Source organism: Crocuta crocuta, unplaced genomic scaffold (genome assembly GCF_008692635.1).
Source record: "Crocuta crocuta isolate KB4526 unplaced genomic scaffold, BGI_CrCroc_1.0 scaffold48, whole genome shotgun sequence".
Lineage (NCBI taxonomy): Eukaryota > Metazoa > Chordata > Mammalia > Carnivora > Hyaenidae > Crocuta > Crocuta crocuta.
Window position 1 is genome coordinate 15,296,053 of NW_027533089.1, and position 17,688 is coordinate 15,313,740.

The following is a 17,688-nucleotide window of genomic DNA, read 5'->3' on the forward strand; positions in this document are numbered from 1 at the left end:
CCTCCCGTTTTGGTTTTATTTTTCAGTATTACTTTGGCTATTCGGGGTCTTTTGTGGTTCCATACAAATTTTTGGATAGTTTGTTCTAGTTTTGAGAAGTATGCTGGTGCAATTTTGATTGGGATTGCATTGAATGTGTAGAGTGCTTTAGGTAGTAATGACATCTTAACTATATTTATTCTTCCTATCCATGAGCATGGAATGTTTTTCCATTTCTTTGTGTCTTCTTCAATTTCCTTCATAAGTTTTCTATAGTTTTCATCATATAGAATGAATACAAAGCTTCTTATAAATTTTTGCCAATTATGTTCGGTGTTTTCATTGAATTCTTTTGTAAAACTTTATATATAGTCTTCCAGTGTTTAACTGGGGAATAAAAAGTCTCTGAGCTTATTCCAAAAAGACTAGAATAGGGAATGTCAGAAGTGAAACTATAAGCTCAATGGAATGTTCTTCAACAATCTGCATCTATTGACAATGTCCTTTCCTTGCCAGTCAAGCTTAGACGTGTCTCAGCCATAAATCTTCTCAAGTCATCTGCATTAGAAGTAATCTTTCCTTCAGGGCACTTGGGTGCCTCAGTCAGTTAAGTGCTTACATCTTGATTTTGGCTCAGGTCATGATCTCATGATCCATGAGATTGAGCCCCTGTGCTGACAGCACAGAGCCTGCTTAGGATCATCTCTTGCCCTCTCTCTCTGCCCCCTCTTGCTCATGTGTGCACCCTCCCTCTCCAAATGAATACGTAAACAAAAAATGGAAGTAATCTTTCTTTTGTACTCATTTAAGACACTTATTACATACTACTTGTATTGTAATACTACTTGTATTGCATTTGTCATTATTAAGATACATAGTGTACCTTTGTGTGCATGTAAACTCCTTGGAGGAAAGAGCTTTCTTCCTCTTCCTCCTCCTCCTCCTCTTCTTCTTCTTCTTCTCCTTCTTCTTCTTCTTCTTCTTCTTCTTCTTCTTTCTTCTTTCTTCTTTCTTCTTTCTTCTTTCTTCTCCTTCTTCTCTCCCAGTCTGAATTTTCTTTTTTTTTGTCATACATTTTATTTATTTATTTTACAAATAGTTTATTGTCAAATTAGTTTCAACATAACACCCAGTGCTCATCCCCACAAGTGCCCTCCTCNTTAAAGTCTGGGATGGAGCCAGTCTGATTTTTCTATACTGTAAAATGCAGACAGTAATACCCATCTGGAAGGAATGTTGTGGAAGTTGAATGAAATAACATGTATAAAAGTACTTATGTGTACAAGTGCCTGGTAAGTAGTAGGCCTTTAATTAATATTTATACCTTGCTTTTCATTATACCTTTTGTTTCTTTTCAATTTTTTATTTAAATTCTAGTTAGTTAACATGTAGTACAATATTGGTTTCAGAAGTTGTATTTTATGATATACCCAGTGCTCAACATAAAGGAGCCCTCAATAAATATAAAAGAATTGAGATCATACCATTCACACTTTCAGATCATAATGCTATGAAACTTGAAATCAACGACAGGAAAAAGGCTGGAAAACCTCCAAAAACATGGAGGTTAAAGAACACCTACTAAAGAACAAATGGGCCAATCAGGCAATTAGAGAAGAAATTTTAAAATATATGGAAACAAATGAAAATGAAAATACAACAATTCAAACTCTATGGGATGTGGCAAAGGCAGTCCTAAGAGGAAAATACATTGCACTCCAGGCCTATTTCAAGAAAGTAGAAAAAGCACAAGTACAAAATCTAACAGTGCACCTAAAGGAACTAGAAGGACAGCAACAAGAGCACCCCAAACCCATTAGGAGAAGAGAAATAATAAAAATCAGGGCAGAAATAAACAATATAGAATCCAAAAAACAGTTGAACAGATCAATGAAACCAAGAGGTGGTTGTTTGAAAAAATAAAATTGACAGACCACTAGCCAGGCTTCTCAAAAAGAAAAGAGAGAACATCCAAATAGACAACATCATGAACAAAATGGACTTTTTACAGTCAGTCCCTCAGATATACAAGCAATTATCAGGGAATATTATGAAAAATTATATGCCAACAAACTGGACAACTTAGAAGAAATGGACAAATTCCTAAACACACTCACTACCAAAATTCACACAGGAAGAGATAGAAAATCTGAACAGATCCCTAACTAGTGAAGAAATTGAATCAGTTATCAAAAACCTCCCAACAAAGAAGAGCCCTTGGCCAGATGGCTTCCCTGGGGAATTCTACCAGACATTTAAGTCAGAGTTAATTCCCATTCTTCTCAAGCTATTCCAAAAAATAGAAATTGAACGAAAACTTCCGGACTCATTCTACAAAGCCAGCATCACTTTGATTCCCAAGCCAGACAGAGACCCAGCAAAAAAAAGAGAACTATAGACCAATATCCTTGATGAATACTCAATAGGGTATCAATAGATCCAGGAAAAACATTTGACAAACTATAGCATCCCTTCTTAATAAAGACCCTCAAGAAAGTTGGCATAGAAGGAACTTACTTAAACATCATAAAAGGCATCTATGAGAAGCCCTCAGCTAACATCATCCTCAGTGGGGAAAAACTGAGAGCTTTCCCCCTGAGATCAGGAATACGAAAGGGATGTCCACTTTCACCACTGTTGTTTAACATACTGCTAGAAGTCCTAGCATCAGCAATCACACAACAAAAGGACATAAAAGGCATCAGAATTGGCAAAGATGAAGTCAAACTTTCACTTCTGCAGATGACAGGATACTCCACATAGAAAACATGACAGACTCCACCAGGAGCCTACTAAAACTGATCCACGAATTCAGCAGAGTTGCAGGGTACAAAATCAACATAGAGAAACTGGTTGCATTTTTTTTTTTTTTTTTTTTTGGGTTTTCTTTTTTTTTTTTTTTTTTTTAGGATTTTTTTTTTTTTTTTTTTTTTAATAGTTTATTGTCAAATTAGTTTCCACATAACACTCAGTGCTCATCCCCACAAGTGTGGTTGCATTTTTATACACCAATAATGAAGCAACAGAAAGAAGTCAAGAAACTGATCCCATTCTCAATTGCACACACACGCAAAAAAAAACAAAAACAAAAACAAAAACAAAAAAACCGTAAAATACCTACGAATAAACCTAACCAAGGATACAAGAGATCTGTATGNGAGAAGAGGAAAATAGTTGGGAAGAGGGCGGGAGACAAACCATGAGAGACCTTGAATGCTAAGAACAAACTGAGGGCTGATGTGGGTGGGGGAAAAGGGAAGAGGGGTGATGGGCATGGAGGAGGGCACTTGTTGGGATGAGCACTGGGTGTTATATGGAAACAAACTTGACAATAAACTAAGGGCAAAAAAATACTCAGTCCTCATAACAAGTGCCCTCACTAATATCCATCACCCATCTAGCCCATTCCCCACTACCTACCTCTCTCCATCAACCTTCAGTTTGTTCTCTATCTTTAAGAGTCTCTTATAGTTTGTTTCTTACTCTCGCTCTTTCCACCCCTCCTATATGCTCATCTGTTTGTTTCTTAAATTCCAAATATGAGTGAAATCCTGTGGTATTTGTCTTCCTCTGACTGTCTTATCTCGCTGAGCAAAATACATTTGCCGGGAGCTGAACCGGCCTCTCTGGATGGCAATCACGGCAAGGAAGTGACAATATTTGCAGCTGCTCCCATGAGAAATGAAAACTGGTATCTCCTTCTACTACTACTGGCTCATGTTGGATATAAGCCTACTGGTATTGACCAGGCCTCCCAATATTCCGTATCAGACCCATATTCTGAATACAGATACCTCATAAGGAAAAGCATATTCCTGCCTTTACAAAAGAGACTTTAGATGAAAGCTCTATGGGCGATTGTCAAAAGACTCTTCCTATGGGCCTTGCAGACCCAAGGCTTAGATAATAGTGGGGGTTAAGAACACAAGAGTTACAATTGAGCCTGGCCCCGAGACAAAGAGCCTATTTTGGGGTTAAGAGCAGAACATAGCTACTACATATATCTTTGCTAATTGGTAAAGCATAGCAGTCCCTTCCTCAAGGCCTGCATTCCATAAACACCCTCCCTTACACTGGCAGCTGGGATGAGGATAGATAAGAGTAGCTAAAACATAAACCCAGGTACAAAGACTGACAATTTAGGGCCCCCATGTTAGTTTCCACAAATAAACCAATTCAGAAAGATTTATCTTCTTGAGGGCCAGACAGAATAACTCCTAGCTTATCTATATACAATTTAACTTGTATGTTATGCTGTTTTTCACTAAGAACATTCTGTTAATTGATATCACAAAAGGCCTCCCATTGTAAGAAATTCCTTTCTATGACTTCATCTTGTTGCTGAACCTTAAAATAAAGATAACCAAAACCGAAAGGATAGAGATGCCTGCCTGGTGATCAGAAAGAATCTCGGGGCTCTCTCATTCTCTTTTGCCAACACCGTCCATCCTTCAGGGACCCCTGGACCTGTCAGAGCTGGCGTGGCCTCCGACATACATTCTAGCTCCATCCACATTATTGCAAATGGCAAGATTTCATTCTGTTTGATGACTGAGTAATATCCCAGTGTGTGTGTGTGTGTGTATACACACACATATGTATATTCCATGGTGTGTGTGTGTGTGTATGTATGTGATATATATATCACATACCACATCTCCTTTATCCATTTGTCAGTTGATAAACACTTGAGCTCTCTTCAGTGTTTGACTTTTGTTGATAATGCTGCTATAACATTGGGGCACATGTACCTCTTCAAATCTGTATTTTTGTATCCTTTGACTAAATACATAATAGTGCATTTGCTGGATCATAGGGTAGCTCTATTTTTAACTTTTTGAGGAAACTATACTGTTCTCCAATGTGGCTGCACCAGTTTGCATTCCCACCAACAGTGAAAGAGGTTTTTTTATTCTCCATATCCTCACCAACACCTGTTGTTTCTTAGGTTGTTAATTTTAGCCATTCTGACAAGCGTGATGTGGTATCTCATCATGGTTTTGATTTGTATTTCCCTGATGATGAATGATCTCGAGCATCTTTGCATGTGTCTGTCAGCCATATGGATCTCTTCTTTGAAAAAATGTTTACTCATGTCCTCTGCCCATTTCTTCACTGGATTATTTGTTTTTTGAATGTTGAGCTTGATCAGTTCTTTATAGATTTTGATAGTAACCTTTATCTGATATGTCATTTGCAAATATCTTCTCTCATTCTGTAGGCTGTCTTTTAGTTTTGTTGATTGTTTCCTTCGCCGTGCAGAAGGTTTTTATCTTGATGAAGTCCCAACTATTCATTTTTGCTTTTGTTTCTCTTGCCTTTGTGAGGTTTAGTAAGAAGTTGCTCTGACTGGGGTCAAAGAGGGTGCTGCCTGTGTACTCCTCTGGGATTTTAATGGTTTTCTGTCTCACATTTAAGTATGTCATCATTTTGAATTTATTTCTGTGTATGGTATAAGAAAGTGATCCAGTTTCATTCTTTTGCATGTCAGCATCCAGTTTTCCCAACACCATTTGTTGAAAAGAATGTCTTTTTTTCTCACTGGATATTGTTTCCTGCTTTGTCAAAGATTAGTTGACCATGTAGTTGTCGGTCCATTTCTGGGTTTTCTGTTCTGTTCCATTGGTCTATGTGTCTGTTTTTATTCCAGTACCATACTGTCTTGATGACTACAGCTTTGTAATATAGTTTGAAGTCTAGAATCTTGATGCTTCCAGCTTTGTTTTTCCTTTTCAGGATTGCTTTGGCTATTGAGGGTATTTGTGGTTCCATACAAATCTTAGAATTATTCTAGCTCTGTGAAAAATGCTGGTAGTATTTTGATAGGGATTGCATTAAATGTATAGATTGATTTGGGTAGTATAGACATATTAAATATTTTTTTAATGTGTATTTTTGAGAGAGAGAATAGCGGTGGGGGGGGGGCAGAGGATCTGAAGTGGGCTCTGTGCTCACAGCAGAGAACCTGATGCGGAGCTCAAATTCACAAACTGTGAGATCATGACCTGAACCGAAGTCAGATGCTTAACTGACTTTGCCACCCAGGTGCCCCAACATTTTAACAATGTCTTTTCTTCCAATCCATGAGCATAGAATGCTTTTCCAATTCTTTGTGTCCTTCTGAGTTTCTTTCATAAGTGTTACATAGTTTACAGAGTACAGACCTTTTATCCCTTTGGTTAAACTTATTCATATGTATCTAATTGTTTTTGGTGAAATTACAAATGGGATTGATTTCTTGATTTCTTTTCTTGCTGCTTCATTGTTGGTGTATAGGGATGCAACCAATTTCTCTATGTTGATTTTATACCTGCAACTTTGCTGAATTCATGTATTAGTTCTAGCAGTTTTTTGGTGGAGTCTATTGGGTTTTCTACATAGAGTATCATGTCGTCTGCAAATAGTGAAAGTTTGGCTTCCTCCTTGCTGATTTGGATGTCGTTTATTTTTTGTTTGATTGCTGAAGCTAAGACTTCCAGTACTATGTTAAATAGTAATGATGAGAGTAGCCATCCTTGTTTTGTTTCTGACTATAGGGGAAAGGCCCTCCATTTCCCCCTGTTTAGGATGATATTAGCTATGGGTCTTTTGTACATGGCCTTTATGGTGTTGAGGTATGTTTCATCAATCCCTACCTTATTGAGGATTTTATAAAAAATGGTTGCTGTATTTTGTCAAATGGTTTTTCTGCATCTATTGAGAGGATCATATGGTTCTTATCCTTTTATTTATTTATTTGCTTTTTAAAAAGTTTTTATTTTAATTCCAGTTAGTGACATACAGTGTTATATTAGTTTCAGGTATACAATATACTGATTCAACAGTTTTTTACATCAGCTGGTACTCATCACAACAGGTGTACTCTTACTCCCCATCATCTATTTCAGCCATCTCCCCACTCCTGTCCCTTCCAGTAACCATCATTTTTTTCTCTATAATTAAGAGTCTGCTTCTCTCTCTCTCTCTCTCTCTCTGGCTCTCCCCCCCCCCCTTTGTTTGGTTTCTTAAATTCCACATCTGAGTGAAATCATATGGTATTTGTCTTTCTTTGACTTATTTCATTTAGCATTGTATTCTCTAGCTCCATTCGTGTGGTTACAAATGCTAAGAATTCATTCTTTTTTAATGGCTGAATAATATTACACTTTATGTAGACACACATATATCACATCTCCTTTATTCCATTATGGATGGACACTGGAATGCTTCTATATCTTGGCTGTTGTAAATAACGGTACTAGAAACATAGAGGTGCATGTATCCTTTCAAATTAGTGTTTACCCAGCCGTGTGATGGCTGCATCATAGTGTAGTTCTATTTTTTTTTTAAATATAGTTTATTGTCAGGTTAGCTAACGTGCAGTGTATACAGTGTGCTCTTGGCTTTGGGAGTAGTTTCCCATGATTCATCGCTTATATACAACATCCAGTGCTCATCCTAACACGTGCCCTCCTCAGTGCTCATCCCCATTCTCCCCTCCCCCACCCCTTGCCATCAACCCTCAGTTTTTTTTTCTCTGTATTTAAAGGTCTCTTGTGGTTTGCCTCCCTCTCTGTTTGAAACCATTTTCCCCCTTCCCTTCCCCCATGGGCTTCTGTTAAGTATCTCAAATTCCACAAATGAGTGAAAACATATGATATGTGTCTTTCTCTGACTTATTCCACTTAGCATAATACCCTCTAGTTCCATCCACGTTGTTGCAAATGGCAAGATTTCATTCTTTTTCATTTCCAAGTAGTATTACATTGTATATATAAACAACATCTTCTTTATCCATTCATCAGTTGCTGGACATTTTGGCTTTTTCCATAATTTGGCTATTGTTGAAAGCACTGCTATAAACATTGGGGTATATGTGCCCCTATGAATCAGAACTCCTGTGTCCTTTGGATAAATTCCTAGTAATGCTATTGCTGGATTGTAGGATAATTCTATTTTTAAATTTTTTGATGAACCTCCACACTGTTTTCCAGAGCAGCTGCACCAGTTTGCATTCCTACTAACAGTGCAAGAGGATTCCTGTTTTTCCACATCCTTGCCAACATCTGTTGTTTCCTGTTAATTTTAGCCACTCTGACAGGTGTGAGATGGTATTTCAGTGTGGTTTTGATTTGTATTTCCCTGATGAGGAGTGATATTGAGCATTTTTTCATATGTCTGTTGGCCATCTCAATGTCTTTTTTGAAAAAATGTCTATTCATGTCTTCTGCACATTTCTTCACTAGATTATTTGTTTTTCAAGTGTTGAGTTTGGTAAGTGATTTATAGATTGTGGATACTAACCCTTTATCCGATATGTCATTTGCAAATATCTTCTGTCATTCTGTCAGTTGCCTTTTAGTTTTGTTGCTTGTTTCCTTCACTGTGCAGAAGCTTTTTATGGTGATGAGGTCTCAATAATTCATTTTTGCTTTTATTTCCTTGCCTTCGGAGATGTGTTGAGTAAGAAGTTGCTGCAGCTGAGGTCAAAGAGCTTGTTGTCTGTTTTTTTCCTCTAGGGTTTTGATGGTTTCCTGTCTCACACTTATATCTTCCATCCATTTTGAATTTATTTTTGTGTATGGTCTAAGAAAATGGTCCAGTTTCATTCTTCTGCATGTTGCTGTCCAGTTCTCCCAGCACCATTTGCTAAAGAGACTCTTTTTTTCATTAGATTTTCTTTCCTACCTTGCAAAAGATTAGTTGGCCATACATTTGTGGGTCCACATAAGGGTTCTCTATTTTATTCCGTTGGTCTATGTGTCTGTTTTTGTGCCAATACCATACTGTCTTGATGATTACAGCTTTGTAGTAGAGGCTAAAGTCCGGAAATGTGATGTCTCCTGCTTTGGTTTTCTTTTTCAGGATTGCTTAGGCTATTTGGGATCTTTTTGGTTCCATACAAATTTTAGAATTGTTGTTCTAGCTCTGAGAAGAATGCCAGTGCAATTTGGATTGGGATTGCATTGAATGTGTATATTTCTTTGGGTTGTGTTGACATTTTAATAATATTTGTTCTTCCAGTCTATGAACATGGAATGCTTTTCCATTTCTTTGTGTCTTTTTCAATTTTCTTGGCAAGTATTCTATAGTTTTCAGCATACAGATCTTTTATATCTTTCATTAGATTTATTCCTAGGTATTTGATGGTCCTTGATAGAATTGTAAATGGTATCAATTTCTTGATTTCTCTTTCTGTTTCCTCATTATTGGCGTATAGAAATGCAACTGATTTCTGTACATTGATTCTGTATCCTGTGACTTTGCTGAATTCATGTATCAGTTCTAGCACCTTTTTGGTGGAGTCTTTCTGGTTTTCCATATACAGTATCATGTCATCTGCAAAAAGTGAAACGTTGACTTCTTCTTTGCCAATTTGGATGCCTTTTATTTCATTTCATTGTCTGATTGCTGAGGCTAGATTTTCCAACACTATGTTAAACAACAGTGGTGAGAGTGGACATCCCTGTCTTGTTCCTGATCTCAGGGGAAAGCTCTCAGTTTTTCTCCATTGAGGGTGGTATTAGCGATGGGCTTTTCATATATGGCTTTTATGGTGTTAAGGTATATTCCTTCTATCCCAACTTTCTTGGGAGTTTTTATTAAGAACCCTTATTAAGAAAGGCTGCTGTATTTTGTCAAATGCTTTTTCTGCATCTATTGATGAGATTACGTGGTTGGTTCTTTTCCTTTCTTTCACTAATGTGATATATCCCATTGATTGTTTTGCAAATAACGAACCAGACTTGCAGCCCAGGAATGAATCCCACTTGATCATGGTAAATAATTCTTTTGATACACTGTTGAATTTGATTTGCTAGTATCTTGATGAGACTATTTGCATCCATGTTCATCAGTGATATTGGCCTGTAATTCTCCTTTTTAGTGGGGTCTCTGTCTGGTTTGGGAATCAAGGTAATGCTGGCTTCATAGAATGAGCCTGGAAGCTTTCCTTCCATTTCTATTTTTTGGAATAGCTTGAGAAGGATAGGTGTGAACTCTGCTTTAAATGTGTGGTAGAATTCCCCGGAAGCCATCTGGCCCAGGACTCTTATTTTTGGGAGATTTTTGATAACTGATTCAATTTCTTTGCTGGTTATGGGTCTGTTCAAATTTTCTATTTCTTCCCATTTGAGTTTTGGTAGTGTGTGGGTGTCTAGGAACTTGTTCATTTCTTTCAGGTTGTCCAATTTGTTGGCATATAATTTTTCATAGTATTCTCTAATAATTGTTTTTATTTATGTGGTAGTGGTTGTGATCTCTCCTCTTTCCTTTGTGATTTTATCTATTTGGTTCCCTCTCTTTTTGAGAAGTCTGGCTAGGGTTTTATCAACTTTGTTTATTTTTTCAAAAAACTACATTTTAGATTTATTGCTTTGTTTTGTTTTGTTGGATTCTATATTGTTTATTTCTGCTCTAATCTTTATTATTTCTTTTCTTCTGTTGGCTATGGGGTTTTTTTTTTTTTTGCTGTTCTGCTTCTAGTTCCTTTAGGTGTATGGTTAGGCTTGTATTTGGGGTTTTTCTTGTTTCTTGAGGTAAGCCTGGATTACAAAATATTTTCCTCTTAGGACTGCCTTTGCTTCATCCCAAAGGGTTTGGATTGCTGTGTTTTCATTTTCATTTTCTTTCATATCTTTTTAAATTTCTTCTCTAATTGCCTTGTTGGCCCTTTTATTCTTTAGTAAGATGTAGTTTCACTTCCATGCATTTGGAGGCTTGCCAAATTTTTTCTTCTGGTTGATTTCAGGTTTCATAGCATCATGATCTGAAAATATGCATCGTATGATCTCAGTTCTTTTATATTTTTTGAGGGCTGTTTTCTGACCCAGTGTGTGATATATCTTGGAGAATGTTATGTGTGCATTCAACAAGAATGTGTGTTCTGCTACTTTTGTATGAAAAGTTCTGAATATATCTTTCAAGTCCATTTGGTCCAGTGTATCATTCAAAGCCATTGTTTCTTTATTGGTTTTTGCCTAGATGATCTGTCCATTGCTGTAAGTGGAATATTAAAGTCCCCTCCAATTACCGTTTTATTATTGATAAGATTGCTTATGTTCGTGATTAATTGATGTAAATATTTGGTAAACTTCAAGTTGGTGACATAAACATTTTTAATTGTTAGCATTTTTGGTGTAATTATGATATAATGCTCTTCTTCATTTCTTGTTACAGTCTTTAGTTCAAAGTCTACTTTGTCTAATATAAGTATGGCTATTCCAGCTTTTTTTTGACTTCTGGTAGCATGATAGATGGTTCTTCATCCCCTCACTTTTAATCCAAAGGTGTCCTCAGGATCTTGTTTTTTTTTGTTTTTTTTTTTATCCATTGTGATACCCTATGTCTTTTGATTGGTGCATTTAGTCCATTGACATTCAGAGTTATTAATGAAAGATATGGATTTGGTGTCATTGTGTATCTGTAGGTTTCATGCTTGTGGTGATGTCTCTGGTCTTTTTTAGTCTTTGCATCATTCCACTCCCAGAGTTCCCCTTAAGGTCTCTTACAGGGCTGGTTTAGTGGTCATGAACTCCTTCAGTTTTTGTCTGTTTAGGAAAGTCTTTCTCTCTTTTTATTCTGAATGACTGCCTTGCTTGATAAAGTATTCTTGGCTGCATATTTTTCCTATTCAGCATATTGAATATTTCCTGCCACTCCCTTCCGGCCTGCCAAGTTTCAGTGGACAGGTATGCTATTACCCTTATGTGTCTACCTTTATAGGTTAAGGCCCATTTGTCCCTAGCTGCTTTCAGAATTCTCTCTTTTTCTTTGTATTTTGCCAGTTTCACCATGATATGCTGTGGAGAGCACCTCTTCTTGTTGAATTTGAAGTTAGTTCTGTGCCTCCTGGATTTGGATGTCTGCTTCCTTCCTCAGGTTAGGGAAGTTCTCAGCTATAATTTGTTCAAGTAAACTTTCTCCTTTCTCTGTCTCTTCTTTTTCTGGAACTCCTACGATATGGATAAGTCATTGAATCACTTAATTCTCTAATTTTTCCCTAATGGTCTAGTATTTTCTTATCTTTTCCTTGGCTTCATCATTTTCCATAATTTTATCTTCTATTTCACTTACTCTCCCTTCTCTACCTCTATGTTTGTTGTTAATACATCTAGTTTATTTTGTACCTCATTTACAACATTTCTTAATTCATCATGATTGTTTCTTTGTTCCTTGATCTCTGAGCAATAGATTCTCTGTTATCTTCTATGCTCTTTCCAAGCCCAGCTACTAATCTTATGACCATTATTCTAAATTCTTGATTGGATATATTGTTTATATCTGCTTTCAACAATTCTCTAGGTGTCAGTTCTTCCTGGAATTTCTTTTGAGAATTCTTCTCTTTCATCATTTTGGCTAGTTTTCTGTTCTTTATGTGTTTTAATAGCTTTTTGTGTGTCCTGCAAGCACTACCATATTAAAAAGGGGTCATACTCTGTCTAGGGCCTGGCCCTTCAGGAGATGTTTTTGGAGTGTATTTTGTGTTCTCTGTTGTTGTGACTCTGGTTGCTTTATCTTCCTACTCATAGTGCTGGTTTGGATCTTCCACCAGGTGTGCTTTGTTTTGTTCATTGAAATAACCCTGCAAAAAGTTTAAAAAGAGGGGAGGTGGTGGAAGATGTCTTATTCCATATAAAGAAATGACAGGGGTGGGGAAAAAGAAAAAAAAATGACTAGGTAGAGAATGAGAGAAACTGTATGTCTAAATCCAGAGAGAGAAGAAAATAAAGTGATACAGAAGAAGTATAAAAAGAATAGTTTAAAAATGTCTATGGCCTGCCAAGTTATCCCCATCGGGACCTGGAGATGTTTCTGTCACTCTGTAGTCCAGATTCCTGGAATTCTAAGTCTTCTGGCATTGGTACTCTGTGTTTGAGGGACAAGGGGACTTTAGATCCCCCTACTTCTCCACCATGTTGACTCCTCCTCTTTCCTTTTCTTTTATTAATGTGGTGTTATCATGTTGATTGATTTGCAAATATTGAACTAGCCCTGTATCCTAGGAATAAATCCAGCATGATCTTGGTGAATAATTCCTTTAATGTGCCGTTGGATTCGATTTGCTAGTATCTTGTTGGGAATTTTAACCATCAGGGATATTGGCCTGTAATTCTCTTTTTCAGTGGGGTCTTTGGTGTTGGAATCAAGGTGATGCTGACCTTGTGGAATAAATTTGGAAGTTTCCCCTTTCATTGCTGTTTTTTGAAGCAGTTTGAGAAGAATAGGTATTAGCTGTTCTTTAAATGTCTGGTGTAATTTCCATCTGGCCCTGGACTTTTCTTTGTAGAGATTTTTTATTCTGTTTCAATATCCTTGTTCACTAGGGGTATGTTAAAATTTTCTATTTCTTCCTGTTTCAGTTTTGGTAGTTTTCATGTTTCTAGGAATTTATCCTTTTCTTCTAGATTGCCCACTTTGTTGGCATGTAATTTTTCATAATATTCTCTTATAATTGTTTGTATTTCTGAGGTGTTGTTTGTGATCTCTCCCCCCTCATTTTGACTTTTATTTATTTGGTCCTTTCTCTTTTCTTTTTGATAAGTCTGGCTAGGGGGTTATCAATTTTATTAATTCTTTCAAGGAACCAGCTCTTAGTTTTATTGATCTGTTTTTTTGTTTTTTTGTTTCCATACCATTTATTTCACTGCTAGCATTTTGATTTCCCTTCTTTTGCTGACTTTGGGCTTTATTTGCTGTTCCTTTTCTAGTTCCTTTAGGTGTAAGGCTAGGTTTTGTATTTAAAACCTTTCTTGCTTCTTGAGGTTAGGCCTGTATTGCAATATACCTCTTAGGACTGCCTTTGCTGAATCCGAAAGGTTTTGAACTGTTGTGTTTTCCTTTTCATTGGCTTCCATGTATTTTAAAAATTTCTTCTTTAATTTCCTGGTTAACCCATTCATTCTTCGGTAGGAAGTTCTTTAACTTCCATGTATTTGTGGTCTTTACAAACTTTTCTTATGGTTGACTTCAAGTTTCGTAACATTGTGATCTCAAAATACACATGGGATGATCTCAGTCTTTTCGTACTTGTTGAGGGCTGATTTGTGACCCAATATGTGATCTTTTCTGGGGGATGTTCCGTGTGTACTTGAAAAGAGTGTGTATTCTGTTGCTTTAGGGTGGCATGTTCTGAAAATATTGTTAAGTCCATCTGGTCCAGTGTGTCATTCAAAACCATTGCTTCCTTGTTGATTTTCTGCTTAGATCATTGGTCACGTGGGTTCTACTAAGTGGGGTGTTAAATTCCCCTACTAGTATTGTATTATTAGCAGTGAGTTTCTGTATGTTTGTGATTAATTGACTTACATATTTGGATCTATCAAGTTGGGGGGCATAAATATTTACAGTTGTTAGATCTTCTTGATGACTTGATCCCTTAATTATGATAAAATGCCCTTCTTCACTTCTTGTTACAGTCTTTGGTTTAAAATCTAGTTCATCTAGGTATAAGTATGGCTATTCCAGCTTTCTTTTGGTGTCCAGTAGCATGGTAGATAGTTCTCCATCTCTTCACTTTCAATCTGCCAATATCTTTAGGGCTACAGTGAGTCTCCTGTAGGTAGTATATATGGAAGGGTCTTATTTTTTATTTTTGTTTTGTTTTGTTGTTGTTTTTTTTAATCCATTGTGATTCCCTCTCTTTTTTGTTTGGAGTATTTAGTCCATTTACGTTCAGGGTAATTATTGAAAGATATGAATTTAGTATTCATATACTAAATTGTGGAGTTGGTGCTCCTGGTGATGTTCTCTAGTCCTTTCTAGTCTTTGTTGCTTTTGGTCTTTTTTTCCCTCTACTCAAAGAGTCCTCCTTAATATTTCTTGCAGGGGTGATTTAGTGGTCACAAACTTCTTTAGTTTTTGTTTCTCTGGGAAACTGTTTCTCTTTCTATTCTGAATAACAGCCTGCTGGATAAAGTATTCTTGGCTGCATATTATTCTCATTCAGCACGTTGAATATATCCTGCCATTTCCTTCTGGCCTGCCAGAATTCTGTGGACAGATCTGTTGGGAATGTGATCTGTCTTCCCTTGTAGTTTAAGGACTTTTTTCCCTTTCTGCCTTCAGAATTCGTTCCTTTTCTGTGTATTTTGTGAATTTGACTATGATATGCCTTGGCAATGGTAGGCTTTCTTTTTTTTTTTTAATTTAAAGGGCATTCTCTGTGCCTCTTGGATTTTGATATCTGTGTCCTTCCCCAGATTATGGAAGCTTTCAGCTATAATTTGCTCAGATAAATCTTCTGCCTCGTCTTCTATCTCTTCATCTTCTGGGACTCCTATGATATCAATGCTAGTCCATTTTAATAAGTCACTGAGTTATCTCTGTTTAACTTCATGATCTATTACCATTGTTTCCCTCTTCAGCTTACTATTTTCCATAAATTTGTCTTCTGTATCACTAATTGATGCCTCTGTTTCATCCATCCTCACTGTTATGGCATTCATTTGATTTTGCATCTAGGCTATAGCATTTTTAATTTTGACCTGACTAGATTTAACTCTTATCTCTGCAGTAACTAATTCTCTAGAGTCTTCTATGCTTTTTTCAAGCCTACCTAGAATCCATATAATTGTTCTTTGAAATTTTAGTCATTTCTTCCTTGTGAGTTTGGGACCTGTGATGGGCTCCATGCTTGACATGAAGCCTACATAAAAAAAAAAAATTGTGAGAGGAACCAAACAGACATTTTTCCAAAGAAGATATACAAATGACCAAGAGGTATATGACAAGGTGTTCAACACTGCTAATCATCAGGGAAATTCAAATCAAAACCACAATGAGATATCACCTCACACCTGGTAGAATGGTTATGATGAAAAAGACAAAAGATAACAAGTGTTGGCAAGGATGTTAAGAAAAAGGAACCCTTGTGCACTGTTAGTGGGAATGTAAATTGGTGCAGCAACTATAGAAAACGTGATAGAGATCCCTGAAAAATTTATAACTACTATATGATCCAGCAATCCATATATATATAGATAGATAGATAGAGAGAGAGAGAGACAGACAGACAGACAGAGACAGAGAGCAGGCTCTCTCTCTCTCTATATATCCAATGGAAACAAAAACAGGATCTTGAAGAGATATCTGCACCACCATGTCACTGCAGCATTGCAGCATTCACAATAGCCAAGATATGGAACTAATCTATGTGTTAATCAAAGATCAATGGATAAAGAAGATGTGGGATATTTATACAATAAAATATTCAGTCATGAGAAAGAAGGAAGTCCTGCTATTTGAAACAACACAGATGGACTTTGAAGATATTTCACTAAATGAAATAAGCGAGACAAATACTGTGTGGTATCAATTGCATGTGGAATCTTATTTGTTTTTAAGTCAAAGTCATAGGAAAAGATTCCAGAAAAGCAGTTGCCAGAGTCTGAGGGATGGGGAAAACATAGATAGGTTGGTAAAAGATTACAGACTTTCAGCTTTAAGAAGTATAAGGTCTGGGGATCTGATGTATACATTGGCAACGATAGTTGATAACACTGTGTTATATAATTGAAATTTGCTTAGTAAATATAACTTGAATATTCTCATACACATACACAGAAATAAATATGTGATAAGATGAATGTGTTAGTTAACTAGATGGAGGAAATCCTTTCACAATGTGCCTGTATATTGTACCTTCATGAAGTGTACTTTAAATATCTTCAATTTTATTTGTCAATTATATCTCAACAAAGTTGAGGGGAAATAAATTGATCCATAATCCATTAAAATAGATAAGTAAATAAAACATTAATAATCAAGAGAATGTGGTATTAGTAAAATAATACATACACAAAATAATAGAATAGAAAGCCCAGACATAGACCCACACAAATATAGTCAACTAATTTTTGACAAATGTGCAAAGACAATTCGAAAGGGAAAGTACAAATAGTATTGGAAAAATTGCACAGCAATATGCAAAAACGTAATGCAATTCTTGATGCATATCATTAGATAAGGTGTTAACCTTATATAAAATTAACTCAATAATCCACCATCGATTTAAATACAAAATTTCTAGAAGAAAACAGATGACAAAATCTGTATTCCCTAGGTTTAGAGATGATTTTTCAGCTATGGCACCAAAAGCTTAATCTACAAAGGAAAAATTTAATAACTGACTTTATAAAAGTTAAAGACTTTTGCTCTGCAAAAGACACTGTTAAGAAAAAATATTTTCACATCATACATCCAAAAACTAACTTAAATTCAACAGTAAAAATATAAAAAGCTATTTAAAACTTGAGTAACAAAATATGAACTTATCTTCACCAAAGAAAACCTACAGGTACCTAATAAGCATATGAAAATATGGGCTTTTCCATTGGTAATACTACCATGATGCTCTAATGGTGATTTCTGTTTCCTCATTCCTTCTGTATTTATTAATAGCAATGCTTTGTTCTCCTCATTTTTATCCATAATCATATGAACTCAGAAATACTTATTCTTTTATTTATAATCCAATACTATCATATTCATTTATTAATGAAGTAAAATTCAGATAACTTAAAATTTACCATTGTAACCATTTTAAAGTGTAAAGCCTTAACCATACATTGGATAGGCATCCATGAAGTAAGATTTGCAATTAGAAAAACATTGTAGCCAGAGTTAATTCCAGATGCTACAGTGTCCTTAAAAACTACTGTAAGACGTATTATTTTTATTATATGTATTTTTTAATGTTTTTTAAAATTTATTTCTGAGAGAGAGAAAGAC